This window comes from Pongo abelii, chromosome 12, assembly GCF_028885655.2.
Source record: "Pongo abelii isolate AG06213 chromosome 12, NHGRI_mPonAbe1-v2.0_pri, whole genome shotgun sequence".
NCBI lineage: Eukaryota > Metazoa > Chordata > Mammalia > Primates > Hominidae > Pongo > Pongo abelii.
Window position 1 is genome coordinate 95,040,083 of NC_071997.2, and position 22,862 is coordinate 95,062,944.

General features: G+C 39.0%; 1 long non-coding RNA gene across 1 annotated transcript in view; it reads right to left on the minus strand.

Annotated features, from left to right (window-relative positions):
• Nucleotides 1–388: 388 nt before the first annotated feature.
• The window catches only part of LOC134759667 (uncharacterized), a 43,515-nt gene continuing 21,041 nt past the window's right edge, over nt 389–22,862 (minus strand). The window contains exons 3-4 of the long non-coding RNA XR_010136220.1: nt 1,338–1,481; nt 389–539 (exon numbers count right to left, since the gene is read on the minus strand). This is a non-coding gene — a long non-coding RNA (uncharacterized LOC134759667). The remainder of the gene's footprint in view (nt 540–1,337; nt 1,482–22,862) is intronic.

Below are 22,862 nucleotides of genomic sequence, written 5' to 3' on the forward strand. Positions count from 1 at the left end.
ATTATTTTGAATACTACATCAGGCAATTTATAGATCTCCATTTCTTTGGGGTGGTTACTGATATATTATTGTGTTCCTTTAGTGAAGTCATGTTTCCTTGATTTTTTGCATTCTTTGAAGTCTTTCTTCGCATTTGAAAAAGTAGTTACCTCTTCCAGTCTTCGCATTTGAAAAAGTAGTTACCTCTTCCAGGCTTTACTGACTAACTTCAAAAGATAAAGACTTTCATTAGTCAGCTTAAATAGGGATTCTGATGGTCTCTCAGAACTTTTCTATAGATGCATATGCTCCACTTCCCTTGCTCCCTCTTGAGTGGGGTAGACAAGTGTCAAGATTATATTAATATGTTGTCTTATTCTGTGGTGCTATAACAAAATACCTGAGACTGTGTAATTTATAAGCAATAACAATTTATTACTTATTATTTTGGAGCTGGGAGGTCCAAGATCAAGGCTCCAGAAGGTTTGATGCCTGATGAGAGCTGCTCTCTGCTTCAAGATGGTATTTTCTTGCTGCATTCTCCATAGGAGAAGTCTAACCTGGCAGAAGGGATGGAAGGGCAAAAGAGAACTCCCATAAACCTTGACCTCTTTTATGAGTGCTCATCCCACTCAGGTGAGAAGAGTTATCATGACTTAATCACCTCCCAAAGGTTAGACTACTTAGTACTATTGCATTGAGGATTCAGCTTCAACATAAATTTTAAATTTTCATTCAAATTACAGCATATTCCTTCTCTTGATCTTGCAAAAGTCAGGCCAGGTGCAATGTAAGCCTCCTGTTTATCTTCCCTAGGAAGTGCCTTGAAAAATTCAAGATTAGTCACCTCCTTCCAATCCTGAATCAAGTTAGTTACCTTCATGTTCTCATGAACAATCTGCAGAAGCTTGTACATGCTATCCATGGGGGTGCATTCAGGGTGCCAGCTACATGGGGAAGGGCATGCAGAAGGTTGGAAGCACACATGGGCTAGTCAGGGGATCTGCAGATTATGCATCATATGTAGTTTGTGGCTGGCCCTGTTGATGGAATTTGGGAGGTAGTTAATAGAAACTGTGGCTCTTTGCTGAATTCCATACTCAGGTTGCTGTGAGTTCTGCCCCTTTTCCCTGCTCCTAGCTACCACCAGATTATTCAGCCATACTGACTCCCTCAGGGTTCTCAACTGGGTGAGGCAGAAGTGGGTCTCTTCTACAGCATCCTACAGCTGAGGAAATTGGGCACTCACTGTTCTCATTTTCCCCTGTGGAAAAAATCGGGCTGAAGTGGTCTCTCTTGGCACTGATCTGTGCCACACTGGGGGAGGGGTGACACAGGTAAAGTAAAACTGTTCTTACCTTCTTTAATGCATCTAGTCTTGGATTTATTTATTTATTTTTATTTATTTATTTATTATTTATTTTTTATTTTTATTTTTTGGTCCAAACAAGGTGCTAGGATCTCTCTGCTGGACTTCTGCACTCCCACAAAGGTTCTCTCGCCTGTGGGTGATTGGCAAAATTAGTGTTTCTGTGGGAGGGATGAAGGTTGACTCCTCATCCATTGACTACGCCCATTCTACCATCTTGCTGATGTCACCTGCAGCATTATCTCTTAGAAATGCCAAGATGCCCCCATACATTCAAAATTACAATGTGGCAATGGAAGACTCAGTTTTGGTCATATCTGTGCACTGTGTTAGTCTATAAAGCTCCTGCATTAAAAAAATTCTTCACTTGCCAACTATCTATCTATATCTATGTTCTTATCTATATACTCTCTACACACTTTAGTTTCTTAATCCTGCTTTTTCAACTTAGTATAGGATTGACAGATCTAGCAAACAGAATTAAGAATGCCCAGTTAAATTTGCATTTCATATAAATAATAAATAATTTTTATTATAAGTATGTCCCAAATGTTACATGTATTTTATCTGACAACCCTAGCCAAGAACCCTTTCTGAAGGCTAGAGTACTTATGCTTTATTTTGCCCTTCTTCAGCCAGATTTTCTTTCATATTACCGGTGTTTACATTAAGTTCCTATCCCTTCCTTTCCCTTTATTCATTCATCCAACTGGCTCATGGTATTTATGTTTGTGCTGGATCTTAGAGTTCTAGACTTAGAAAAGATATGAGACTGAGAGATCAAGAGCCCTCAGAACTTGGAGTTGGGAGAGTTTATGGCTCATGCTGTGATAGCATTTCAAATAGGTAATGACTTTTGTAGGCTTGCCTGAGAATTTACCAATTGTTTAGACATTGTTTCTCAAAGAAAGTAAATTTTGAGTTCCAAATTGAAATAGTAACCTAGTAGTAGAGATATAGGGGAGGGGAGAGGTTAGAGAAATATTTAGATGGTAAAACAGAATTTGGTGATTACTTATATACAGACAATGAAGGAGGAAGGAAAGATGACACCCAGATTCCTAGTTTGGATAACTGGATTGATAATGAAATAATGAAGCACATATTAAGAAAATACAAAAAAAGAAAACAGCTCAAGTGTGTGTGTGTGTGTATGTGTGTATTTGAAGTAATCAGAGAGCTACCAAGGCAGCCAGGACTTCCAGGGCCAAGATTTTAAAAAGAAGAGAAGAATATTGAGGTGAACCAGATAGTCAGTGATACGTTTCACCCAAGGCATTTGCCATTTCATAAGCATTGGTAGAGATATTGAGAAGATAAATAGCACTTTCAGAATTTCAAAAGAATGAGGAGACAAATAACAGAACTTCAGAGCTCACCAGGATGGAAGATCCTGGATAAATCAATAAACCCAGGCTTTCAGAAAAGACCTCTGAAGGGCTTCACCTTAGGAATAAAGGTGAAACTAGAAATAGACTGGCCCTTAGTAATACCAAAACCTTGCTTCAAATCAGAATGGTGCCAAACTGGATTAAGTTGATCACTTTCTGTTCTAAACCCTCACTGGAGGAAGGAAACCTTATTGTGAGCCTCCACTTTCAACTTGTCACTTTAATTTTCTCATATATAATGTCTGGACTCAATCAAAATTTACAAAACAAACCATAATATCAGACTAGTGTCTGAAAAACCAGAGCGAAAAAGACAAAACTAATTCAGATATCAGAATTATCAGGCACAAATGTGAAAACAACTGTGATTAATATGTTTAAATTGCCAAACATGTTTTTCCATTTTTTTTCAAATCCCAGGCATATCTTGTTACCACAATATTAGGAATAGTTAAAAAATACATTGAGAAGGATGTAGAAAGAGAAATAAGTTACAAAGCAGGTAGAAATGTTCCATGTCTTGATGGCAACATATGGTATCTTGATTATGTTGGTTTCACAGGAATACACATTTGTCAAAACTCATCAAATTGCATTTTTTAAATGAGTAAATTTTATTGGTTGTAAGTTTTACCTCAATATAGCTTTAAATTCAATCTCAAACACTAAATTCAAAAAGAAAATTTTAAAAATCAAATATTCATAAATGCTGATTCAAAATGAATGTAATCTTGAGACACACCTACATGTCAGAGAAGGGAAATACGTCAGACAGTTTGGTGACATCAAAGGAATAAGATGTGCATTCTCCTTCTCTCTCTTTCCCTCTCTGTTTCTCTGTCTCTATCCACACAGCCAGAAGTATCATATCTTATTATTGCAGGTTTTCTATCTCATGGTTGATACTTCCCATAGTTAAGATAGAATAAAGTTGACAGAAAACAAGCCATCTCAGGTTTCACTCCTTCTTAATAGGCACGGATTTTCAGTCCACAATTTTCCTGTTCTCTGTGGCTCTACTGGCTGCTGACTTTTACCTAGACACTTGACTTTCTTCTTTGTGCAGTTTCCATAAAATCCCTTAGTAGATGTTTTCAAGCCATTTGGGTCCCCAACCCCACCTTTTGCCTGCACCCAGTATCTGGTCCCACTTCTCTCCCTGATTCTGATTCCATTACCACCCTAACCATTTCCTCCCTCCCAATGTTTAGCTGTTCACTGCTTTCTTAGTACTCTCTAATGCTACAGTCTATGATACAGGAGAGCAGGAACTTTCAGAATAGTTGGCACGTTGGTCAACGAATCTCAGATTACAAAATAAATTTTAAAATCCAAGTCATTGCTTCAAACATCTGTAAAGATTTCAAGGTTACATAGAAAAATAAGACTTTATTTCAAACATAAACTTTAAAGTTTTAGAATAAAAACAACCAAACTATTTCCCAGAACAGGAAGGATCATTTTTCAAAAGTTGAAAAGCCTACCACATTTTCAAAGCACAGTGATAATGCATTACCAACACCAATGCCCTCAGTCTAAAAAGATAATATTACCAACCAAAGCATCATCAGAACCAACTGAATTTTCCTCTTTTTAAATTATTTCACTCTCTTCTCTGTTATTCTTTTATTCTCTTGATTTTTTTATTATAGTCTCTCAAATTCTCATCATATTTCTCCTTCCAACTCCCTCCCTTTTAACTGGTTATGATATGGAATTTACAACTAAATTATCTGTTGTATTTCTTGAATATAATTTTTGGCATAGCCTGCCTTCAATTTAAGATTGCAGATTAAAACTGGGTCACAGTATTTCCCTTTCCAGTATCTAACAAAATGGAAGAGAAAGGAATTTTTAAAAATTATGAAACCTAAAAGCTAAAGGAGAAGTCACTAGCAGCCACAAAACAAGAAAAGGGGGGTTGCTTATGCATAAACTCCAAAAACTGGCAAATAAGGAAAGATACTGAAGACTGTGAAATGAAACAGAGAGGGTACACAGTCTTGCTTTTACTTGTGCCCAAACCCCCAGAAGATGTACCTCTGAATTGATGAACCGAAACCTCAAAAGAAATTAACTGAGTCAATATCTTTTTCCTTTCCAAATGAGGAATTGGGGGAGAAGATACTGGTGGGGAAAAGAGAATGAAATAGGGGCTGACTCTACAGAAAAGAAAGCTCCACAGCTGTACGGTCTAAGGAGCCAAGGCTACATTTCCACAAGAAAGGAAAATATCCCTCAAGTAGGTCTTGACACAGGACCATCAACATAGTTCCAGAAAATGAGCAGGGCTCAATTCTTTAACAAAGACTGGAAATAACCTAACCCAGCTGAGATTTCTCCTTCTGTTGCTATTCTCTTGGTGTATAAAAGAATGGGTAGAATACAAGGATACTCAGGCACCAACCTATAGCTCTGAGGAGCAAACAAAATTGTCATATATAACCCTCTGTACATCAGAGCAAATAGAATGCCTAGACAGAACCACCTAAACTTAAAAAAAAAAAAGTAGTGATATGGCAGGCAATTATATAAATTTTATGTGATAAGGAAGAAAGGGAGAAAAGAAAGGACAAAGAACTAAATAATAGTAAAACATCAAGTACCCAAAGGAAAACTGCTTCACACTACAGAATAACTTACCAAGTACTTGATCTGGCTAAAACAGACTCAGACCGGTTCCAAGATGGCCGAATAGGAACAGCTCTGGTCTGCAACTCCCAGCGTGATCGAAGCAGAGGACGGGTGATTTCTGAATTTACAACTGAGGTACCTGGTTTATCTCATTGAGACTGGTTAGACAGTGGGTGCAGCCCACAGAGGGTGAGCTGAAGCAGGGTGGGGCGCTGCCTCACCCGGGAAGTGCAAGGGGTCAGGGGATTTCCTTTTCCTAGCCAAGGGAAGCTGTGACAGACTGTACCTGGAAAAATGGGACACTCTTACCCAAGTACTGCACTTTTCCAAAGGTCTTAGCAACCGGCAGATAAGGAGATTCTCTCCTGTGCCTGGTTCGGCGGGTTCCACTCCCATGGAGCCTTGCCCACTGCTAGCACAGCGGTCTGAGATTGAACTGCGAGGTGGCAGCCTGGCTGTGGGAGGGGTGTCTGCCATTGCTGAGGCTTGAGTAGGTAAACAAAGCAGCCAGAAAGCTCAAACTGGGCGGAGCCCACCGCATCTTAGCAAGGCCTAATACCTCTATAGACTCCACCTCTGTGGTCAGGGCATAGCTGAACAAAAGGCAGCAGACAACTTCTACAGACTTAACTGTCCCTGTCTGACAGCTCTGAAGACTGCAGTGGTTCTCCCAGCATGGTGTTTGAGCTCTGAGAATGGACAAACTGCCTCCTCAAGTGGGTCCCTGACTCCCGTGTAGCCTAACTGGGAGACACCTCCCAGTAGGGACCAACAGATATCTCATATAGGCAGATGCCCCTCTGGGATGAAGCTTCCAGAGGAAGGATCAGACAGCGATATTTGCTATTCTGCAATATTTGCTGTTCTGCAGCCTCCGCTGGTGATACCCAGGCAAACAGCTCCTGGAGTAGACCTCCAGCAAATTCCAACAGACCTGCAGCTGACGGACCTGACTGTTAGAAGGAAAACGAACAAACAGAGCGGTATAGCATCAACATCAACAAAAATGACATCCACACCAAAACCCGATCTGTAGGTTACCAACATCAAAGACCAAAGTTAGATAAAACCACAAAGATGGGGAGAAACCAGAGCAGAAAAGCTGAAAATTCTAAAACCTAGAGCGACTCTTCTCCTCCAAAGGATCGCAGCTCCTTGCCAGCAATGGAACAAAGCTGGACGGAGAATGACTTTGACGAGTTCGACTAAGTAGGCTTCAGAAGGTCAGTAATAACAAACTTCTCTGAGTTAGAGGAGCACGTTCGAACCCATCGCAAGGAAGCTAAAAATCTGAAAAAAGGTTAGACGAATGGCTAACTAGAATAAACAGTGTAGAGAAGACCTTAAATGACCTGATGGAGCTGAAAACCATGGCACGAGAACTTTGTGATGCATGCACAAGCTTCAAAAGCCGATTCGATCAAATGGAAGAAAGGTTATCTGTGATTGAAGATCAAATTAATGAAATAAAGTGAGAAGACAAGGTTAGAGAAAAAAGAGTAAAAAGAAATGAACAAAGCCTCCAAGAAATATGGGACTATGTGAAAAGACCAAATCTACATTTGATTGGTGTACCTGAAAGTGATGGGGAGAATAGAAACAAGTTGGAAAACACTCTTCAGGATATTAAACAGGAGAACTTCCCCAACCTAGCAAGGCAGGCCAACATTCAAATTCAGGAAATACAGAGAACACAACAAAGATACTCCTTAAGAAGAGCAACTCCAAGACACATAATTGTCAGATTCACCAAGGCTGAAATGAAGGAAAAAATGTTAAGGGCAGACAAAGAGAAAGGTCGGGTTACCCACAAAGGGAAGCCCATCAGACTAAGAGCAGACCTCTCGGCAGCAACCCTACAAGCCAAAAGAGAGTGGGGGCCAATATTCAACATTCTTAAAGAAAATAATTTTCAACCCAGAATTTCATATCCAGCCAAACTAAGCTTCATAAGTAAAGGAGAAATAAAATCCTTTACAGACAAGCAAATGCTGAGAGATTTTGTCACCACCAGGCCTGCCCTAAAAGAGCTCCTGAAGGAAGCACTAAACATGGAAAGGAACAACCAGTACCAGCCACTGCAAAAACATGCCAAATTGTAAAGACCATTGACGGTATAAAGAAACTGCATCAATTAACGGGCAAAATAACCAGTGAACATCATAATGACAGGATCAAATTCACATACAACAATATTAACCTTAAATGTAAATGGGCTAAATGCCCCAATTAAAGACACAGACTGGCAAATTGGATAAAGAGTCAAGACACATCAGTGTGCTATATTCAGGAGACCCATCTCATGTGCAGAGATGCATATAGGCTCAAAATAAAGGGATGGAGGAAGATCTACCAAGCAAATGGAAAGCAAAAAAAAGCAGGGGTTGCAATCCTAGTCTCTGATAAAACAGACTTTAAACCAACAAAGATCAAAAGAGACAAAGAAGGCCATTACATAACGGTAAAGGGATCAATTCAACAAGAAGAGCTAACTATCCTAAATATATATGCACCCAATACAGGAGCACCCAGATTCATAAAGCAAGTCCTTAGAGACCTACAAAGAGACTTAGACTCCCACACAATAATATTGGGAGACTTCAACACCCCACTGTCAATATTAGACAGATCAACAAGGCAGAAGGTTGACAAGGATATCCAGGACTTGAACTCAGCTCTGCACCAAGCAGACTTAATAGATATCTACAGAACACTCCACCCCAGATCAACAGAATATACATTCTCCTCAGCACCGCACCACACCTATTCCAAAATTGACCACAAAATTGGAAGTAAAGCACTCCTCGGCAAATGTAAAAGAACAGAAATCACAACAAACTGTCTCTCAGACCACAGTGCAATCAAACCAGAACTCAGGATTAAGAAACTCACTCAAAACCGCTCAACTACATGGAAACTGAACAACCTGCTCCTGAATGACTACTGGGTACATAACGAAATGAAGGCAGAAATAAAGATGTTCTCTGAAACCAATGAGAACAAAAACACAACATACCAGAATCTGGGACACATTTAAAGCAGTGTGTAGAGGGAAATTTATACACTAAATGCCCACAAGAGAAAGTAGGAAAGATCTAAAATTGACACCCTAACATCACAATTAAAAGAACTAGAGAAGCAAGAGCAAACACATTCAAAAGCTAGCAGAAGGCAAAAATAACTAAGATCAGAGCAGAACTGAAACAGATACAGACACAAAAAAACCCTTCAAAAAATCAGTGAATCCAGGAGCTGGTTTTTTGGAAAGATCAACAAAATTAATAGACCACTAGCAAGACTAATAAAGAAGAAAAGAGAGAAGAATCAAATAGATGCAATAAAAAATGATAAAGGGGATATCGCCACTGATCCCACAGAAATACGAACTACCATCAGAGAATACTATAAACACCTCTATGCAAATAAACTAGAAAATCTAGAAGAAATGGATAAATTCCTGGACACATACACCCTCCCAAGACTAAACCAGGAAGAAGTTGAATCTCTGAATAGACCAATAACAGGCTCTGAAATTGAGGCAATAATTATAGCCTACCAACCAAAAAAAGTCCAGCACCAGATGGATTCTGAGTTGAATTCTACCAGAGGTACAAAGAAGAGCTGGTACCATTCCTTCTGAAACTATTTCAATTAATAGAAAAAGAGGGAATCCTTCCTAACTCATTTTATGAGGCCAGCATCATCCTGATACTAAAGCCTGACAGAGACACAACAAAAAAAGAGAATTTTCAACCAATATCCCTGATGAACATCAATGCGAAAATCCTAAATGAAATACTGGCAAACCAAATTCAGCAGCAGAACAAAAAGCTTATCCACCATGATCAAGTGGGCTTCATCCCTGGGATGCAAGGCTGGTTCAACATATGCAAATCAATAAACATAATCCATCACATAAACAGAACCAGCAACAAAAACCACATGATTCTCTCAATAGATGCAGAAAAGGCCTTTGACAAAATTCAACAGATCTTCATGCCAAAAACTCTCAGTAAACTAGGTATTGATGGAACGTTTCTCAAAATAGTAAGAGCTATTTATGACAAACCCACAGCCAATATTATACTGAATGGGCAAAAGCTGGAAGCATTCCATTTGAAAACTAGCACAAGACAAGGATGTCCTCTCTCACCACTCCTATTCAACATAGTGTTGGAAGTTCTGGCCAGGGCAATCAGGCAAGAGAAAGAAATAAAGGGTATTCAATTAGGAAAAGAGGAAGTCAAATTGTCCCCGTTTGCAGATGACATCATTGTATATATAAAAAACCCATCGTCTCAGCCCAAAATCTCCTTAAGCTGATAAGCAACTTCAGCAAAGTCTCTGGATACAAAATCAATGTGCAAAAATCACAAGCATTCCTATACACCAATAACAGACAAGCACAGAGCCAAATCATGAGTGAACTCTCATTCATAATTGCTACAAAGAGAATAAAATACCTAGGAATCCAACTTACAAGGGATGTGAAGGACCTCTTCAAGAAGAACTACAAACCACTGCTCAACAAAATAAAAGAGGACACAAACAAATGAAAGAACATTCCATGCTCATGGATAGGAAGAATCATTATAGTGAAAATGGCCATATTGCCCAAGGTAATTTATAGATTCAATGTCATCCCCATCAAGCGACCAATGACTTTCTCCACAGAATTAGAAAAAACTACTTTAAAGTTCATATGGAACCGAAAAAGAGCCCGCATCGCCAAGTCAATCCTAAGCCAAAAGAACAAAGCTGGAGGCATCACACTACCTGACTTCTAACTATACTACAAGGCTACAGTAACCAAAACAGCATGGTACTGGTACCAAAACAGATATGTAGACCAATGGAACAGAACAGAGGCCTCAGAAATAACACCACACATCTACAGATGATCTTTGACAAAAACAAGAAATGGGGAAAGGGTTCCCTATTTAACAAATGGTGCTGGGAAAACTGGCTAACCATAGGTAGAAAGCTGAAACTGGATCCCTTCTTTACACCTTATACAAAAATTAATTCAAGATGGATTAAAGACTTACATGTTAGACCTAAAACCATAAAAACCCTAGAAGAAAACTTAGGCAATACCATTCAGGACATATGCATGGGCAAGGACTTCATGACTACAACACCAAAAGTAATGGCAACAAAAGCCAAAATTGACAAATGGGATCTAATTAAACTAAAGAGCTTCTGCATGGCAAAAGAAACTACCATCAGAGTGAACAGGCAACCTACAGAATGGGAGAAAATTTTTGCAATCTATGCATCTGACAAAGGGCTAATATCCAGAATCTACAATGAACTCAAACAAATTTACAAGGAAAAAACAACTCCATCAAAAAGTGGGCAAAGGATATGAACAGACACTTCTCAAAAGAAGACATCTATGCAGCCAACAGACACATGAAAAAATGCTCATCATCAGTGGTCATCAGAGAAATGCAAATCAAAACCACAATGAGATACCATCTCACACCAGTTAGAATGGCGATCATTAAAAAATCAGGAAACAACAGACGCTGGAGAGGACGTGGAGAAATAGGAATGCTTTTATACTGTTGGTGGGAGTGTAAATTAGTTCAACCATTGTGGAAGACAGTGTGGCGATTCCTCAATATCTAGAACTAGAAATACTGTTTGACCTAGCAATCCCATTACTGGGTATATACCCAGAGGATTTTAAATCATGCTGCTATAAAGACACAGATGTTTATTGCGGCACTATTCACAATAGCAAAGACTTGGAACCAATCCAAATATCCATCAATGATAGACTGGATTAAGAAAATGTGGCACATATATACCATGGAATACTGTGCAGCCATAAAAAAGGATGAGTTCATGTCTTTTGCAGGGACATAGATGAAGCTGGAAACCATCATTCTCAGCAAACTATCACAAAGACAGAAAACAAAACACCACATGTTCTCACTCTTAGGTAGGAATTGAACAATGAGAACACTTGGACACAGGGTGGGGAACATCACACACTGGGACCTGTTGTGGGGTAGGGGGCTGGGGGAGGGATAGCATTAGGAGAAATAGCTAATGTAAATAACAAGTTGATGGGTGCAGCAAACCAACATGGCACATGTATACCTATGTATCAAACCTGCACGTTTGATACCTATGTATCAAACCTACCCTAGAACTTAAAGTATTTTTAAAAAAAGAATTAAAATATCAAACAAACAAACAAAAAACAAAGTCTCAAAGGCCCAATGATAACAACAACCTACCAAGATGTAAAAAGTAATTGCACACCCGAGGAAGCAATCGGGGTCCCAAACAACCTCATATAAAAGTAATTAATATTTTAGAAACAATATGAAACACAGTGGCTATTGCTGTAAATACAATTACCGACATAGCAGAAAGACTTGAACTAATCATGGTGAATAACATTTAGAAAGAGATCAAAGCATTTAGGAATGATGTAATAGATATGGTAGAGAGAAAAATGTGATCTAAAACAAGGATAATTGGTGCCCTCAAGGTAACAAACCCAACAAATAAACAGAAATAAAGGCAAACACATAGTGCAAGAGACCTTTCCTGAAGCAAAGAGTTAAAAATAACACTTAAGGCCAGGCGTGGTGGCTCACACCTGTAATCCCAGCACTTTGGGAGGCCGAGGCAGGCAGATCACAAGGTCAAGAGATTGAGACCATCCTGGCCAACATGATGAAACCCCATCTCTACTAAAAATACAAAAATTAGCTGGGCGTGGTGGCATGCACCTGTAGTCTCAGCTACTCAGGAGGCTGCAGCAGGAGAATTGCTTGAACCCAGGAGGCAGAGGTTGCAGTGGACCAAGATCACGCCACTGCACTCCAGCCTGATGACAGAGCAAAATCAAAAAATAAATAAATAAAAAATAACGCCTGCATATGCAGCTGTTTTTTCCTGTAGTTTCCAGAAAAGTTTGATACAGAACACTCTACTCTGAGCATAGCCAAGTTACATTATTAAAATTCAAAGATAAAGAAATAATTCTTCAAGTAATAAGCCAGAAAAGAAAACCATGTACACTGGGGAAAAAATCAGGCTTCCTCATAATGACAGTAAATGCCAAAGACAAAGGAGTAATGCTCACAATGTTCTGAAGCAAAGAAGGTATGATCCAAGAACATCGTACCCAGCCAGAATGCCATTTGACTAGAGGAGAACAATAGGTGGACTTTTTCAAACATGACAGAATTTAGGAAATACAACATTCATAAGCGTCTCTTGGGGAAAAATATTAAAATATGAATCAAAATAAAGAGCACAGAAATAAAATCATCCAAGTTTTAAAAAGCTGATAGGCATTAAATCCATTTATATATTGAGCTAAATACTGAACTAATCAAACAAAGAGAATTTTGGTTACAGAAAAAAACATAAAGATTACATTTTTAGACAATATAAAAATATTAACAAAATTTGGAAAACAGTGGGAGAAAGTTTGAGAATGCTAAGACTGAAATGTGTAGCTGAAGAATTATTATGGTTTTTTTAATTTCTTTTTTAATCTGAAAGAAAACTTTTAGGAAATAATAGATCTTGTCTATTCTTTTTTTTTTTTTTTTTTCCTTTGAGACTGAGTCTCGCTCTGTCACCCAGGCTGGAGTGCAGTGATGTGATCTCGGCTCATGGCAACGTCTGCCTCCCAGGTTCAAGCGATTCTCCTGCATCAGCCTCCTAAGTAGCTGGGACTACAGGCTCGTGCCACCACCCCAGGCTAATTTTTTTGTATTTTTAGTAGACATGGGGTTTTACCATGTTGGCCAGATTGGTCTCAATCTCCTGACCTTGTGATCCACCTGCTTTGGCCTCCCAAAGTGCTAGGATTACAGGCGTGAGCCACCGCACCTGGCCAATCTTGTGTATTCTAAAGAAATATTTATTTAGACTTCAACAATTCTCTCAGTTTCTTCTTCTATTAAATTTAAGTAAAATTATACCTTTTGCATTAAAGTGTCTTCTGTAGTAAGTCTCCATCTTAATAAAAGTGTTTCTAATTAACCTGTGTGTGTGTGTGTGTGTGCATGTGTGTGTGTTATATGTTAGAATGTTTTGTGTTGCTGTAAAGGAATACCTTTATATATATATACCTTTATATAAAGACACTGGGTAATTTTTAAAGAACAGAGGTTTATTTAGCTCAGGGTTCTACAAACTATACAAGAAGAATGGCACCAGCATCTGCTTCTAGTAAAGGCCTCAGGCTGCTTCCACTCATGGTGGAAGACGAAGGGGAACCATTGTAATTTTGCAGAGGACATGGTGAGGGTGGAAGCAAGAGAGGGGGAGGAGCCAGGCCCTTTTTAACAACCAGCTCTTGTAGGAGCTAACAGAGTGAGAACTCTCTCACTCTCTCCCAGGAAGGGCACTAATCTATTTATGAGTGATCTGCCCCCAAGACCCAAAGACCTCCCATTAAGCACCACCTCCAACACCAGGGACCAAATTTCAACTTGAGGTTTGGAGAAGTCAAACAGTATATATGCATAAAAAGATGGACTCTAAAATGATGTTCCTCTCATGATAACAGTGAATTTTTTCTGAGCAGTAGGATGCAGAGTGGTTTTTTTTTTTTGTCTTTTGAATTTGTTATAATAAGCACATGTTTCTACAAAAATAATAGATTATTTTGCAGATGGTCTTGCTATGTTGCCCAGGCTGGTCTAGAACCCCTGGCCTTCAAGCAATCCACCTGCTTCAGCCTTCCAAAGCACTGGGATTACAGGAGTAAGCTACTGAACCCAGCCTAGTATTTTTTTTAAGCATAAGAATATATCAAGGTAAATATTTAATATTGGGAACTGAAAATATGGATGCTTGCTATTTTTTGTACATTTCTGTGTTGTTTACATTAAAAAATGCATTCATAAACTAGCTTCTAGTTTTCTTCTTTTATTGTCTTAATTTTTCAGAGGGGGGTGTTCTTATTTGATATTTCCTTTATGGTTTTCTGGGTTTCAATAGAAAAATTGTTGCCCATTTCTAGTTTAGATAGGGATTCATTTAGGAGGGAAAAGAAGCAACATCTGAAAATTGCTGGTTAATAATCAGTCAACTACATGCTACTTAGTTTACATTAGCAAAAAGAAAACAATGGGTTCTGGAAAGCTGATATCTGGAAAAATATCATTTTATTAAGAACTAAATTGTAATTGGACACATAAAACAAAGAAATTCTTCCAGTGAACAGATACACTACATAAGAAGCATTTCCCAGATACTTGGTTTCAATATAGGTTAACGGGATTCTGCACCATAAATCTAGTCCCTTTCCCTAAAAGGAAAATGTTTATTGGTACCAAAAATTTACTATATTCTATGTAAGGAGAAGTACCAAGGCAGATGAAATTGAAGCACGTTTCTAGTTGATATAATGTAAACTTATTTTTTTCTCTTTTTTTATTATCATTATACTTTAAGTTTTAGGGTACATGTGCACAACATGCAGGTTTGTTACATATGTATACATGTGCCATGTTGGTGTGCTGCACCCATTAACTCGTCATTTAGCATTAGATATATCTCCTAATGCTATCCCTCCCCGCTCCCCCCACCCCACAACAGGCTCCTGTGTGTGATGTTCCCCTTCCTGTGTCCATGTGTTCTCATTGTTCAGTTCCCACCTATGAGTGAGAACATGCGGTGTTTGGTTTTTTGTCCTTGTGATAGTTTGCTGAGAATGATGGTTTCCAGCTTCATCCATGTCCCTACAAAGGACATGAACTCATCATTTTTTATGGCTGCATAGTATTCCATGGTATATATGTGCCACATTTTCTTAATCCAGTCTATCATTGTTGGACATTTGGCTTGGTTCCAAGTCTTTGCTACAAAGCATTTAATTTTTTAACTCCTTAATTTGAGGGTTTCTCTTTGATTTTGAGGGTACGCTTAACCCACCTTGAATATTTCTAGTATTCCCCCACCTTTTTTTCCTTTTTGCAATGCTTCTAAAAATAAGTAAACTTATATTTAAACATGTAAACTTATTTTTAAAAGAAGTTTTTTTACATAAGTTATTTTAAAAATAAGTAAACTTATTTTTAAACATGTAAGCTTATTTTTAAAAGCATTGCAAAAAGGAAAAAAAGGTGGGAGAATACTAGAAATATTCAAGGTGGGTTAAGCATACCCTCAAAATCAAAGAGAAACCCTCAAATTAAGGAGTTAAAAAATTAAATACTTTGTAGCAGATACATGTAAATATATGTAATTTTTCCAAAACCAACTCAGAGTAGCATAACTTCAGTTTATCGGTTCAAATTGTGAATTTATACACAGAACATGTGTTATGAACTTGGTCAGACTGAAAGCTCACATATGTGCTTTATACCATCCCCTCTGACCTTAGTATTTGGTTTTCCATCATTTTAGAATATTGCATTTGTTAGGGTTTTATATCTTGTTGGAGCAATTTTAGAAGGCAGAGGGGGGAGGAGTTGGTGGGTTTTGTGGTTAGACCAGTCTATAACGTTGTCAAAATCATTGTTCTCTCTCAAAGTGTGATTTGGTGCCAAATGGAGCAACCAAGATGTCAACAGTATTTCACAATGTTGAAGCTTCTCTTCATGAATCTCTGGATCCTGACAACTTGTTTACTATATCCTCAGAGAAGCTCAGGAATGCAGCTTAGGGTCCAAGTGGTCATTGGGTTCTTTTCGGGGAGATGGGACACCATGTTCCTCTGTGTAGATAGGCTGTATTAAGTTTTGTTTCACATACAATCCCGGCTATACCACACAGACAACAAAGACAGAACAGGAGAAGTTCAGATGCCAGACAGTTACAGGGATTCTGCAGGAAGCAATTAAACTACCACAAAAATGTCCTTGGGCCTCTCCCTTACAGAGCCATGCTGATCCCTGAGGTATTCTCCGCACAGCTTCCTAACAGTATTTCTAGCTGGCCCATCTTCTCACTAGATGACGATTACACTTCTTAGCTTCTCTCTCTCTCACTCCCTCTCTCTCTTTCTTCACTTCCAACTCTGTAACTGAATCTATTCTAATGTTAATGCTTTCAACACCTCATTTTTAAATGGGAACTGCTTTTGCTTTTAGTTTCTTTCCATTGATAATTTTTTTAAAAAGAAATAAAAAGCCTTATGCAGAGAAAAAATTCATACCCATCTGAACAAATTTCACACTCAGGTATTCATCAGAGAAAACCATAAGGAGCCCTTCCTTTAACAAATAACCTGCATAATGAGATAATTTGCAGGAGAACCCAGTAGTTTTGTTCCTAAATTCATCATATTATACATGCCCAAATACAAAATATCTTTGGAGAAGTATCCTATGTTCTGCGTATGTACCCATATGGTAGTTTTAGCATAAATAAGAAGTTATTGTTTCTTTCTAGGTGCATGAGGAATTATCAAGTGTTCCTAAGGCTTAGAAATCAAAGCAGAACCAAGGTCCAAAGCAGGGGTTGGACAGTGAGGGGAGAGAAGAAGTTCTGGTTTAGAGTAAGAAAGCCTGTTACAGGTACTCAGCTCTGCCACTGTAATACAAAAGTAGCCATAACCAAAAACATGAGTGTGACTAATCATTACTCAATAAATCTGTGGCCACCAAAATTTGAATTTCATACAATCTGCATTTGTACATTTGATTGTATCCAACTACCTAAAAATCTAAAAGCCATTCTTAACTCATGGGTGGTACAAAAACAGGAGGTGGTCTAGATTTGGCCTGTAGGTCACAGTTCACCAAACCCTTGTATAGAGGAAACTACAGACCAAAAAGTAGGCAAGCCCTCCCCTCCTATCTTACACAGGTATAGTGATTTCTGTCAGCAAGTTTTTTCCAATATCCTGTGCCTTTAATCCTCATCACAATCTGGGAGATACATATTAGTTTCATATAAGGAATGAGGAAGCTGAGGTTCAGAGAAGAATCAAATAATCTTTAATTCATTTAACAAATATTTGAATCCATTATAGGGGGGCTTGTGTTAAGGCCTCAGGATATGACAATGTCTAAAGCACAGTTTCTAGTTTCTTAGAGCCAACTGGGGCAAACCAGAACAGGACAGGAATTATTAATGCAACACAATGTACAGGCTAAAGGGAAACATACAGGAAGCTTTTCAGTTTGGGGGGATCAAAGAAAGCATTCTGGAGGGTGACATCCAGTTTGGATGAGAAAGAAATTGATAGGTGAAAAGAAGACAGGGAGGAAAAAGTCTGTTCCAGTTATAAGGAACAGCATGAGCAAAGATGTAGAGGTGAGACAGCATAACACATACAGCAGCTTCACATTATTCAGTGAGTGTGCATCCAAGCATACAGTGTGTATGGTGGGGGCAGGAAAAGAGTAAAGAAAATGCCACTCAAGAAAGGTGAGCAAGGATGACCATATGTCATGCTAAAGAGGGAGGCTCTATCCTAGACATCATGCGGAGCCAACGAACAGGTGGATGCAAAGGAGTGACATGGATCAGATTCACATTTCAGAAAGATCACTCTGGATAGAGAGTGGAGAACGGATTGGAAGGAAGCAAGTCCAACCTTCTCATGTCACAATTTAAAAAGTAACTCCCTTATAAATGACTTGCTCAGGCTCACTTAGCTGGTGAGTCACCAAACCAGTTCTGTGACCCCATATCTAGTTACTAATTATAACAACCTTTCTTATAACCATAAGCATTTACAGGGTACTATATTACTACTGTTATTGCTATTGTTATTTACACAAGGTTACAAAAACTAAATAATAATAGAACTAGAACTAGACTCTATGTTCTAGGCCTAAACTCACATTCAACACCTTTTTTCACTTTAACAGTAACTTTCAAGCTATGTCCCATAAAGTCTTGGGTGTCTGTGGAGATGCCTAAAGGAGAAACTGGAAAGACAGAGCGTCAGACTCTCCATCCTCACTTTTCTATCTTTTATATTTCTACGAAGCAAGAGCTCCACTACTTAAAAATGATGAAAACCATTGTAAGCCATGATATCCACCATGCGATCACTAAGAATGAAATCAGGTCAGACACTGTGACTCACACCTGTAATCCTAGCATTGTGGGAGACTGAGGCAGGAGGATCGCTCAAGGCCAGGAGTTTTTTACTAGTCTGGGCAACATAGCAAGACCCCCATCTCTACAAAAAAAAATTTTTTTTTTAATTAGCCAGGTGTGGTAGCTATATTCCTAGCTACTCAGGAGGCTGAGGTGGATACCATCACTTGAGCCCAGGAGGTCAAGGCGGTAATGAGCTATGATTGCACCACTCTACTCCAGCCTGGGTAACACAGCAAGATTCTGTCTCAAAAAAACAAAACAAAACAAAAAGAATGAATCAGTGCCAAACAAAGGATAGGACCATATACCCAAGGCCCTCAATATCAGTGGTTCCCCATCTGCCGATTCAATCAACTGTTCATAGAAATATGTGTGGGGAGGAAAGGACAATAAAAAATCACACAAATCAAAAACAATATACTACAACAACCACTTACATAGCATTTACATGGTATTAGGTATTATTAGTAATCTAGAGATGATTTTAAATATGTGGGAGGATGTACATAGGTTGTATGCAAATATTATGCCATTTTCTACCAGGGACTTGAGCATCCCAGGATTTTGGTATCCTTTGGAGCCTTGGAACAAATTCCCTGCATGACTGTACCTTGATCTTAAAAAATAGGGGTAGAAAATAGCTTATGAGAAGTGAAGCAATGGGTTTGAAATAAATTTAGCAAGTCCTGTCTCCTCTTCTATTGACAGGCTTTCTGCCCTGCCCCCCACCCCAGGAAGCTCAGGAAAGCTTAGTGAGACAGCAGGAAATCTAAAACACAGAATTTGTCCTCAGCAAAACTGAATAGTTGTCAATCTTCACAACACCCACTTTCACCACCCTTCACCATGGAAGCTTGGCCACCTTCCTTACTGAAATGAAATAAACCTGACTGCATCAACTACATAATGTTTATTCCCTGAGTGTCTACAAGTGCTATTGTCCCAAATGTCGACTGTGGAATATCTCATCCCACTCTGGAATTTGCATCTGGAAAAGTTTAAACTCTGGGAGAGACCAATTGTTAATCCACAGGTGGAATTTCATGTCCCTTTGTGCCTTTGACTTGTCAGCCTCCAATTTATTGCTCACATGAAGATAATTTCATTCTCTGGACTCAGAGAGGCAGAAAACAAGGAGGGGATATGAATGTGTTGGTCAAAGTAAATAAGCAGATGATTTTTGTGATAGGCTAAATTGAACTATCATAGCCTTATGATTTTGAAAAGCTCTTTCCAAAGCTGAATTTACCTGCGGAGTGGTGTTCAGAAACCCCCTTTTGGTTTATAGTTCAATCAAGCTCCTATCTCCCCCCTTCAATTTAACATTCTGGATCAACTGCCCCTGTGTAACCAATTCTCATACTTAAAGTATAAAACTAGGAAGGATTTTTTCCTCCATTCTGAAAATTTATCTTTCACCTTAGGAAAAGATTTATACTTCTGAGTCATAGAAAAGCCAACACCCTCCAGCACTTAGAAGCAACCTCAGAAAAAGAAAAAGGAATGAAAACAGTGAATCAATTTCCCTTTCCACACAGATCTGAGAGATGAGATAGTTGTCGTGTCTGCCAAGGGGCTTCCGGCTCTGACAAGTTGAGTCAGCATGCTGCAAATCATTCTAGATGATTTTTGGACCACATGTGATAGCTAGAAGAAACTAAACTGGGTCAGGCTAACTTTTGCAAGGTGCCTTAGGATTTTAAGAGCTAAAAGGAAACTATAACTCAGTTTTGTGGCTCTTGTGATCATCTGCGATGTGAGGGTAAATGGTAGCAATGTGACTAGGCATGCTGCCCTCTCTTGCCTTTTTTAAGTGTCGTTACTATTATAATAAGACTCATGGGTGTGGCATCCATGAGGAGGTGCTGCTCAGATCTCCCTTTAAGAGAGAATCTGCTCGACTGTAGTGATCATTTCAGTGTGTATATGCGCATTAAAATATCATGTTGTACACCTTAAACATAAACAATGAATTTAAAAATATAAACAACTTTTAAAATGATAATCTTTAGTGAGAAGTACAGTTATCTCCCAGCCTACAGCTGTCACAGCTGTGGGATCCATTAGAACATCCATACCAGGGCCATGCTTCTCCAGAGCTGCTCCTAGCCAATGATTGAGCACGGGCAGAGGGGACAGAGGTAGGGGTCTGCTAGGGCTGGGCATGCCTGCTCTACCGGGAAACTGTTGATTTGGATGTCCCTACCAGCCTAGCCAAGACTTTCTCAGAGCTGCCCTGCAGGCTGAAACTCTACCTGCCTGATTCTTCTTCCTTCCTGCTCTGCCTTTACAGATGTGAGAATTGCATCATGGTCTGAGCCTTGTCCCACCTGTTCCTGCTCCCTCTCCCTTTATCCTTCACAGGCATCACCCCCTAGTCAACGTTTTGCATTCCTAATTCCATCTTGGTGTCTGCTTCCTGAAGGAACTGAGCAGAGGCAGGTGGAAAGGGGCAGGTCTTTCTTCTCTCACCCCATCTCTAACCTCTCCTCCTCATGTTGCCTTAACTTTCCAGCCAGCCCACGCCTTCCCCCTTAAGCAGCAGCTGTGGCCTTCAGCAGTGTTTACCCTTGGCAGTCATGTGGTCCTTTTGCCATTTACTTTCCCAACAGAAACACCAACCCTAAGCAGATTGGAAACAGCACATGTGTCTTTATGAACTGAAAGTAAATATGAAAAGCCAAAGAGGTGCTGAGATACTAGGGCCAAGTCTGTTCCACCTGAAGATTTGAGGAGTGTGTGTGTGTGTTTGTGTGTGTGTGTTTGTTATCACTTGGGGGAGGAGGTGGCAGGTATCCCCAAATTAGAAATAATCTTCTCCTCCTGATTTTGAGAAAGAATGAATACAAATGTATCATTCTACCTTTTCAATACCATTGCCTACCCCAAAGTTACCAGATCACTTAGCAAATAGTAGAATGAATTCACCTGTTTTCTTCTTTTTCCCTCTCTACTTTCATAAATCAATAAGATAGTCAAAAGTTGGCAGGGAAGTCAGGGAGAATAAATATGAATGAATTGAATAAGCCACAAACTATTCAATCAATGTTTAATCAAGGAATTGTACAATTTAGAATGACCATTGTCCTGTTTTAATTTTTTCAACTAATCTATCCAAGTGATCGTGTCATTTTAATTGCGAAAATGAAAAAGACCTAGGAAATCAAGAAGACAGTGAGTAAAAAGGAACAGCTGGGTGTGACTGAGTTGTCTGCTTGGAGGCAAGCAGAAAGATGTAAAGTTTTTGAAAATTCCTTCCACCATTGGATTCTAAGGTGAAGAAATTAATTTTTAAAATTAACACACAGACCTAAATTCTGTCTACTGACACCTGCTAAGAGTATGGACTCTGTTCACTTTCACTTGAAACTTAAAAGATGGGTTATCTCAGTCAAATTTTGTCGACCCCATAGGGATTTCATTCTCAGCATGCCAGAAACATTTAATCCTTTCTCTTTCTCTCTCTCTCTCTCTCTCTCTCTCCCCCCTCACTCTCTCTTCTCTTTTTGCTTCTTTCTTCTCTCTCTCTCTCTTTCCTTCTCTTCTAAAATTTTCCCAAAGCCTACAAGGACACCCTACGTGCAGTACTTTGTTGAATTAGAGGTTACACCATTGGCACTAACAAATACTTTTAAGATTTCTTATCACCTTCGACCTTATCACTCCCAACCCCTCACCAACAAAGGGGGGAAATTCATATTAAATTATCTGGGCTGAGTATCATGGCAAATGTGTACACCCTGCCTTCCCCGATTCCTTCCATCTGTGTATGGCCTAAACAGCTGACTGGGACAGTCTTTCATCTTTAATCTAATCAACTAACTTTCCCATGGGAAACAGCCAATGAAGCCCAAATCTACGTACCAAACTCTTTTTAGCCCAGGCAGCTCACCACATCTGACATTCCAAAAAAAAAAAAAAAAAAAAATCAGTGAAAGTGGCTGCTATGAGTCACAAAAGACAAACAGCATTCCTGAAAGAAATGAACAATCACTAGAAGAAACACATTAGTGCTTGCTTTGGGAACCCTATAGGTCTCTGTAGATCTGAATGGTATTTAGGCCTGAATTCTCTGCATCTCTAGGATACCTTCTATTTGCTGTTTAGTTTTCTGTAAATATAACTGTCTCCTCTTCATTTTTTAACTGTAACAAACTAGCATCCAAAATACTTCTAATATTTAGCATATTCCTTAATATTCTCTTTTCAATTATTGCTACCAACTTAAAGAGTGGTTAACTATAATTTGCTATATACCACTGGCTTTCCATTTGGCAGGCCAAGACCTGCGTATTACATCACAAGCTAGTACAAACACACACACACGTGCACGCACACACACCAAAGCAAAAATACCGTGGCAGAAGAGACTAAGGAAAGGAGATATCAGAACTAAATGTAATGTGGGGCCCAGGATCAGATGTCCTGTAACAGAAAAGAACATT